The following is a 9,144-nucleotide window of genomic DNA, read 5'->3' as shown; positions in this document are numbered from 1 at the left end:
TAACAAGCCACTGGTTCAGCACCCATGACCGAAGACCATCTTGGTACAGGGTACTATGCTAAGTGCTGGGGATATGAAGAGGAATAAAGCAGGTGAGAAGCTCACATTCTAGTAGGGGTTCCTGGATGTTTCTGCTGCACATCTGACACAGAGATGGGGTATGTGTGCTCTTGGAAACAGGACAAGAGGCATCAATGATCAGAATAAAGGCAAAATACCAACAAGAGCCCAAAGAAAAAAAAAAAAAAAAAAAGTCATAATGTGAATAACAAAGAGATAACAGCAAAGAACCTGAAACAGACTTCCGAGCTCCCCTCGCCCCATCCCCATTCCCAATATCCCCTGTTAGAATGTCCTGTGGCGAGAAAGATGTTGGTAAAGACTGGCCATATCTTGAGCTGGCTGATGCCAAGAGCAGTGGGGGAGATTTCCCCTTCGAGGACTTCCTCCTTGCCTGGACAGATGGGGAACTACTGCAGGGGTGTTGGGGTGGCATCTGGGAAATAAGGAGGGGAGGATTGCTTGGACTTTCATCTCCATGAGGCCAAAGAAGCCTCAGAACTTTTCTTCTGGCTCTGTATTACTGGTTTTGTGTCATAATGTGTGCGAATCTGTTTGTGCATTCAATGCTGAGAATGAGATCATCTCATGACAAGACTGTAACTTAGGGAGTGAATGGAGGGAGACATCACAGGGACTCTCCCTGATTGGGTTGAAGGGAACACCAACCAACCATCACCAACAACAACCACAGAGCTCTCCCCTATCTTCAGTAGGGCTCAGCCCAGAAGGGATGTTCCACAGGGAGGGAGTACCTAATATGAAGGCTCCTTGCTTCTGGAAATGGACAGGAGCTTATTTTTAGTAAGGAAGAAGCCAATGAACCTTTCCCCACTGCCTGTCGCTGCCCCACCCAGCTCCCCTACTACCAGTACCTGTGAGCCGGTACCAATCCTCAGTGACCCACCCACGCACCAGGAACTCTGACCAACAATGTGGCATCTCTTCCCCTGCAGAAAATTCAGTTTTCTTCAATGCCTAAAGGTCAGCTCCATGTCTGAACAGCTCAATTACTGCCAGGGATGCTCCCAGAAGCTCTGTTTTCCATCTTCTCAGAGGGCATGGGTGCTCCATCTTGAAAAGACAAGTGATGCTAACATTGGCCGACCACAAGGCACTGCTGGGCCTAAATTAATCCTCACCAAAGGCTTAAAGAAAGCTATAATGATCTCTACTACACAGACAGGGAAATTGAGGCTCAGAGAGATGAAGTGCCTTCCCCAAAGTCACACAGCCAGCAAGTGACTGACCTATCTGGCTTCAAAGCCCATACCACCTGGCCCTATAGGATTTTTGGCACCCCACAGATAACAATATTCTGGTGCACCAGTGCCAGCCAAGGCAGGGCACAATCGTGGCTTGTTTGTTACCCCTCCTGTCTTGGGAAAATAAGTCTGCCCAGCCTCTAGCATGTTCCATTCAGTGCAAGGCCTGTGCCCTTGTATTTTAATAAACTCCTGGTGGTTCCAGTGTGAAAGCCTGGTCAAGGACCGCTGAAAGAGGCATCCTCTGAACCCACACTGTGTGCACCATCGGACTGTTGAGTGCTTCGGGTCTGGGCACTTTTTGTGCCTCATCTCATTTAATCCTCCTGAAAATTCCTATCAGGTAAAGGTTTCCCCTATCAGGTAAATTTTAGCAAAGCGTACAGGGCGCCACAGCCGGAAAACAGAAGACTGAGGCCGTCAACACAGACAATCTAGCACGAAAGGCTGCAGGCTCAGACGTTACTCCATGTGGTTTCCCCACTTGCCCGGCTACATCTTAATGGAGTCTTCTGGAGAAAATGCCTTGCCTCCGGTAAACTGAATTGACTAGTGGGAATAACTCACTAACCATGGGGCTGAGGTTGATAGATCATTTTGAAGCAAACCAAATTTTCAAATTTCCTTTCTCTCCTACCCCAAGTCAGATGCCAAGGATAGGCCAGCTCCTGTGCTGATAGTCAAGCCCACTGAGTCCTGGCATTCACCTCTTCCTTCTTTGCTCTCTCTGTCTCCCCACCATACAGTTTTGTTTCCAGGAGTTCACCAGAAAGAGTGAGAAGGTGAAAAGGAATAGCCAAGAGAAAAATGAAGAAAAGACTACTTTATTGGGGAGCAGTGATAGTGTTTTAGATTGAAATCTGCCTGGAAATGGACCATTCAGTTATGCAGACAGTAATAAAAAGTGTTAGCTAAGACTTGCTTTTGCCAATGGGCCAGGCACTATTTCAAGTGATTTACAAACATTAACTCATTTAATCTTTACAAGAGCCCCACCAGATAGGTTTTATTACTAGCCTCATTTTCCGTAGAGGGACACTGGAACACAGAAAGTTTGAGGAACCTTGCCCCAAGTCTCTCAGATTCGAGTGGTGGAGCCATGACTTGAACCCAGTTAGTCCTGCACCAAAGAAAACTGAGCAAATCTAACTCTCGGAACAGCCTCTAGGACAGTAGTGCACTCTGCCCGGAAGGACGGGCCCCCCTCTGAGTGACTGGTCACCACCTCTTCTCCAACTCACTCTCCAGGATTACCAGGTTATTAATGGTTTTCCAAGTGTTTTTTTTTTAAAGATTTTATTTATTTATTTGGCAGAGATAGAGACAGACAGTGAGAGAGGGAACACAAGCAGGCGGAGTGGGAGAGGAAGAAGCAGGCTCCCAGGGGAGGAGCCTGATGTGGGGCTCGATCCCAGAGCACTGGGATCATGCCCTGAGCCGAAGGCAGACGCTTAACGACTGCGCCACCCAGGTGCCCCTGGTTTTCCAAGTGTTGAAGAGGAAGGAGACTTTCCATTTTTTGTTCTACTTGCTGTACTTCTTGTTGTAAGGACAACTTTTTAAAAAGGTAAAAATCATGACTCAGATATCAAATGAACACATGTTAAAGATTGTTTAAACTCGTTATTCATGAGAGGACTGGGCAGGTGTTACAACTGGTTCAAAGGAATCCAAAGGACAACACATTTATAGATCAGGAATATTGAAAAGAATTTGTAAATGGATGCAAAACTGGTTTTTCTAGGGTGAAGAAAGGGGGATGTTGTCCCTCCACAGGCCTGAATTCGCTTAGGTGTCTATGGGCAAACATTATTTTGCCTTGCTATCAGGTCTCTGCAGAGCTGTAAAACAAATCAAAGGCAATGAACGGCTAGAATCAAATCATCCCAAAGGGTATGCCTGAAACAGTGCATAGCTTTCTATTGGAGACACTTAGTAAATTCTTTTTCGTATTTCAAATTTCCTTACATTCTGCATGGTTAGAATCTTTAAAACATGCATATGTCCTTGCATTATTTGAGTAATTAGTATTTGTTAACTATGTTTTTTTAAAAAGAATACAAGCGTAACATCCTCTTCATTCTCTTACCCTTTTTCTACCCCCAAGAATTTTTTTCCCTTTATTCCATTGATATTAAATATTTAATTTATAATCTACTTTGATAATTCCAATATCTGAAGTCTTTGTAACCTGATTCTTCTGTTGACTCTCACTCATGGCATTTTACTTCCTTGTGTGTTTTGTGATTTTTTTCCTGAAAACCGTGAGTTTATATTTATTAGATCTTTACCTGGTGGAATACTTTGGGGCCTGGCTGAGGGTGGTGTCTTCCTCCAGAGAGGACTTACACCTGCTTCTTCTAGGCACTCAGAATCACTATCTACCCAGGATCCATTTAAATGAAATTCTCAATTGGAAGTTTTCAGAATATGCAGGTAGAGTGAATCTAGACCCCAAACTGAGTTGAGGGCTGGTTTATGGTGACTCATATCTCAAGGAGACATTTTTTTTTTTCTCTCAAACCGGGAGCAAAAGCCATTCTTTTGTTAAGTCTCTTTGGAGGTACCCCATGCACACTGTGGTTCAGCCCTTTAGACACCCAGCTTTTCCTTCAGCTTCTGTGGGCCCTGTGGTTGCTAGAAATTGAGAGATTTTCCTCAGGGTGCTTCTGACTTTAGTGTTCACTTCCCTCTCTAAATTTGCTATTGCTTTAAATTTTTTGCCTCTCAGTTTTTCTTTGTGCGTGTGTGTGTATGCGTGTGTGTGTGTGTGCACTGTACGCACATACAAGCATATCAGCTCAGCACTACATTTTAAAAGTTTAAAATTTTAAAAATAGTTTTAGATAATTTATGTATTTAGTAGTGATGGGATTTTTAAGAATATCTGGCCTACTGTACTGCAAGAAATAGAAGTTACCTGTTACTTCTAACGTAGTAATATAGGGTAATAAAACAAACCTGGGATCTGGGCTGATTTATTCAATGTGGCCACTATGTGCCAAGCACTGTACTAGACACTGGTGAAAAAATTCTGCCATTGCCATCAGGGTGCTGTCTGGTTCCATCTTCTTCCATCAAGTTGGAACTAGATTGAATTTGGGCTAAGCTGATTATAAACTGTATTAACTTAAATGCATTTCTTAACCTATAACATTTAAAAAAGGAAACAGTGGGGTGCTTGGGTGGCTCAGTTGGTTAAGCGTCTGCCTTGGCTCAGGTCATGATCTCAGGGTGCTGGGACCAAACCCCACATCAGGCTCTCTGCCTCTCCTTCTTACTCTCCCTCTGTGCCCTCTCTCTCTCACTCAAATAAATAAATAAAATCATAAAAAAGAAAAAAGGAGATGGATACCTAACTAACCTATAAACATCAGTTAGGATGATTTCTGACAGAATTGTATCACATGACCTTTCCTAAGCCAGTCATTGTCAAGGGAAATGGAAATATCATAATTAGCTTAGGCTCGTTAATAGCTACCTTTGGAATTGGAGATGGGTCAACTTTCCCTGACCCTCAAAAGGAAAGAATTGATGAACAAAACTGAAGTTCGGTTAGCAAGGAAGGAAGGGAGAAATGGAAATTGAGTAGGCCACCAACATGTCCCACTACAGTCTGCAAATACCCAGGACAATGGCGGCCACCCAACAGTTACAGGTCCCAAAAAAATGTTAGTTGCTAGTTCTCTCAACTACACCCAAAACTAATCTGTACAAACTGGTTTGAGGTCAACACCTTAATACAACTCTTCACTCAGAAATCAAGTTACTTGACAGGTGCCGATGAAAATCTCTTCAGAAGCTCAACATTGACCGCCTCCAGTAGTGGAGGCTTTCTCCACACCGTGCTGCATAGCACATTGCCAAGCGGGTGTTCTCGGGTTGACTGGTAGCCTCTTCTGCTCTCCTCCTTGTTGGTGGATCCTCTGAGCTTCTATACAGCCTTCATTCCACAACTGGCAAAGAAAATTTCCTCTGGGATAGAGGCCCCACCACACACACCCACGCTGGAGGGACGACTTCCAGGCCTGCCCTTTCACTTCAAATAAAAGATAACAAATAAAAAAGTAAAACAAAAGAGACAAAAAGCAGACTTGGAAAGACAGAATAAGGAAAGCATATATTTTCATAAAAGTAAGAGAAGAAAAGGAGGCAGGGGGAAAATATCTCTCTATGTCTACTTGAGCTCTGGGGAGCCAGATTTTTTTAAACTATATTTTAGATTTAAAGATTTATTACTAATCCTTCCGTTCCTAATAACCCTCTTTTCAGCAATTTCTGTATTCTTCTGGAAGCAGGGAGGATGTACAAAAGATCTTTCCTCCTCAAGAAACACCCCCTCCTTCCTTGTCTCCACACCCCTGTCCTAGGAATCCATGATTCCAGGAAACGTGTTCAGATAAAACAATTCCAGTTACTGGAAAATCTTAAGGCTTTCCTCTGTGGGTTTACAACAGCCTGGTCTCTGACTCACGAATAAAGGAGATTTACTGAGATAGTAACACCTTTTATGTAGTCTTAAGTCGCTTCATCTTTTCCAGATTCAAGCTCCCTAATCACACAATGATGAAAGGTAGAATAGTGGTTTTCAAACTGCATGTGTGTGCATGTGCGTGTGTATTCTTGCATGTGTGTGTGTGTGTGTGTGTGTGTGTGTGTGTGAGAGTACGTATTTACTTAACATCTTTTGAGATGATGATATCTTGTGTAAAACACCATCATAAAAATCAGATAAAAACAGATGTGCCTTGGTTGAAGGGAGATGGGAGGGATAAGGGTGGAGTAGAAGGAGGGGGTCTTTAAAGGCCCCAATCTTGGTCCCAGCAGCTCCTTGAAGTACTGCCCCAGGCGATGCCTTCCTGGGGCTATTAGACAACCACTGGCCTAGCTGTTCTCTATGGCCCCTTCTATCTGGTCTAAAATCCTTCCTTCTTTCCTTTCCTTCCTTCCTTCTTTCCTGCTTCTTGCCTTCCTGCCTTCTTCCTTCCTACTTCCTTCCTGCCTGCCTTCCTTCCCTCCCTCCCTTCCTTCTTTCCTTCCTTTTCCTTTTTTCTTCCTCTTTCTTTCTTCCTTAGATTTCTTTCTTGATTCTTCCCTTATAGCTTCACACAGTAGCACAACACACTTTTCATAGATATGAAGTGGGAGAAAATACCTTTGCTTCCTAACGCCCTTTCTCTTTTTTTGGTAATTTTGAAAAAAAATTAATAGAAGGAATAGCATATATACAGGGAATAATGCAACTAACTCTTACCACCCATAACCAGAAAAATTACAATTTGATGTATTTGTCTCAAAAGACTTGTTTAAAGCAAAAAAATAAAACTTGGCAGACAAAGTTGAAGTTCTCTTAGTTTGTCTCCCCAATTCTATTTTCCCCTTCTCCTCAGATAAACACTATCATGACTGAATAATGGCCCCCCAAAACTATCCATGTGCTGAACTGTGGATATGTTTCCTTACGTGGGAAATGGGAATTTGCGGATGTAACTAAATGAAGGATTTTGAGATGGAGAGATTATTCTGGATTATTGGTCTGAGCCCAAAAAATCACAAGTGTCTTTATTAGAGGGTGTGTCAGAGTCAGCGACCTGATGATGAAAGCAGAGGTTGGTGAGATGTGGCCAAGAGCCAAGGAATATGGGCAGCTTCTGGGAACTGGAACAAGCAAGGATTCTCTCCCAGAGCCTCCAGAAGGAGCACAGCCCTATTGACCCATGTAGACTTTTGACCTTGAGAACTGTAAGATAATAGAGTAGAGTCCTTTCAAGTTACTAGTTTGTGCCAATTAGTTAGAGCAGCAATAGGAAATTATTGCAGGGAATCAGGCAGGTTTCCATCTGGTCCATGTTTTTATACTTGGCCTGGATAGATCAATTGATTGATAGATCAATAGATAAATAGAGAAAGTAATTTTGTGTAATGTACTCACCTGATGGTTTTGAGAATCTGTCCAGTTCATACATTAATATCTAGTTCATCCAGTTCAACTGCTATATTTTGTCACGAATATATCACAGTTTATTTATATAGTTCTCTAAAATGGAAATTAGGACATTTTTAATTTTTCATAGCCATAAACATTCTTGTGCGTATTTTCTTACCCACACACCTTTTTGTGCATAGATACAAAAGGTCTACTAGAACACGTACCTAGAATTTGTGATTCTGTCTTTGCCCCAGCTTCCAGATTATAAAGTTCAAAATCCTTAGCGTATGTGCCCAGACTGGGCTACCTTGCGGGGAGGGAATAGGATTTGAGGAAAAGAGAGACAGGAAAGCTTTCACATTCACCTTAATGTTTTGGTGTTTGAATTTTTTACAGGCATATATTACTGCAGTAAAAAAAAAATCTAGGTATTTGAGACTTAAAATAGAGGTTGAAAACCAGAGGTCCTCAGACTAGATACAGCTGGCAGACATGTTGTGCTTGGCCCACACAGATTTTTTTAAGTATTGAAGTATTCATTTATGTTAAAGAATTAGGAGATTTCACATAGAAATGCGGTTTCAACTTCTCTTGAGAAAATTGGAAGAGTTGGAAACGTTGGACCTGCATGTTCACATGGCAGCAATTGACAGCAGCAAAGTCGAGCTGATCCCCTCAGTGAAATAAATATGCTTTTACTATTTTGCCATGGTCCCCACCCCACTCTACTGCCTTATACCCTGCCCGTGTTACTCATTCATTTTATCTCCTTCTCTAGGCAGTTAAGCCCCACCCTAGCTAGAGTGGCCAGATAAAAACCGGAACTTCCAGTTAAATTTGAACTTCAAATAAGCAACAAGTAATTTTTGAGTATAAGTATGTCCCAAGTATTGCTGAGCACCCTGTATTTTTATTTGCTAAATCTATCAGCTCTAACCCCAGGTTTCCAGCTCTAAATAGCCTGGCCTCCCCCCATTTCAACTTTATCTCTCATTGATTTCCTTTATGCTCTGGCCAAGCCAGACTGCTCACCAGTTTCCTGAACATGTTGTTTGCATTCTTCTTCTGTCTTAGAGATCCCACCCCCCTGTTCCTCTCCAGTCACCTAAGATTAAATCAGTGCCCTTTAAGACCAAGTTGAAGTTCCAGCTCCTACAGAAATTTTCTCTGCCTTGGGGACCACTTCTTCCTCCTTATTCCCCTAGCACTATTGATAGAACTCACTTAGCATTTCTCATTTTGAACTGCAGTGTTACTTACCTTTTTACAAGTAAGACATCTCCCCCACTAGATTATAACCTTTTGAATTGTTATTATTATTGTGCCCCTAACAAACACTTTGAATGTAGGAGACGATTGCTAGGAGTATCTAAGACGTGAGATGTAAGGATGATGTATCAGTTAGTGTGTCATAACAAACTACCCCAAAACTTAGTGGCTTAAAATAACAAATATTTATTATAATTCATGATTCTGTGGGTTGGTTGTGTGGTTCTTCTGGTCCGAGCCGGTTTGGTTGGGACTAGATGGTCTGGGATGGCTCACTTATATATCTGGAGGCCTCGAGTGGAATGCTGGACCAAGGGTGTGGCCAGAGACTCTTTCTTTTTTTTTTTTTAATGATTTTTTATTATATTATGTTAGTCACCTTACAGTACATCCCCGGATTCCGATGTAAAGTTCGATGCTCCATTAGTTGCGTATAACACCCAGTGTACCATGCAATACGGCCCTCCTTACCACCCATCACCAGTCTATCCCATTCCCCCACCCCCCTCCCCTCTGAAGTCCTCAGCAGAGCCTCTTTCCATATATTGCCTCTCATCCTCAGTGAGGCAGGACCAGGCTTGCTCACGTGGTGAGCAGAGTTCCCACCAGCAAGAACCTCTT

The sequence above is a fragment of the Ailuropoda melanoleuca genome, chromosome 8 (genome assembly GCF_002007445.2).
Source record: "Ailuropoda melanoleuca isolate Jingjing chromosome 8, ASM200744v2, whole genome shotgun sequence".
NCBI classification, from domain to species: Eukaryota; Metazoa; Chordata; class Mammalia; order Carnivora; family Ursidae; genus Ailuropoda; species Ailuropoda melanoleuca.
The sequence above is the reverse complement of the archived record's forward strand: the minus strand, read 5'-3'. Positions refer to the sequence as shown.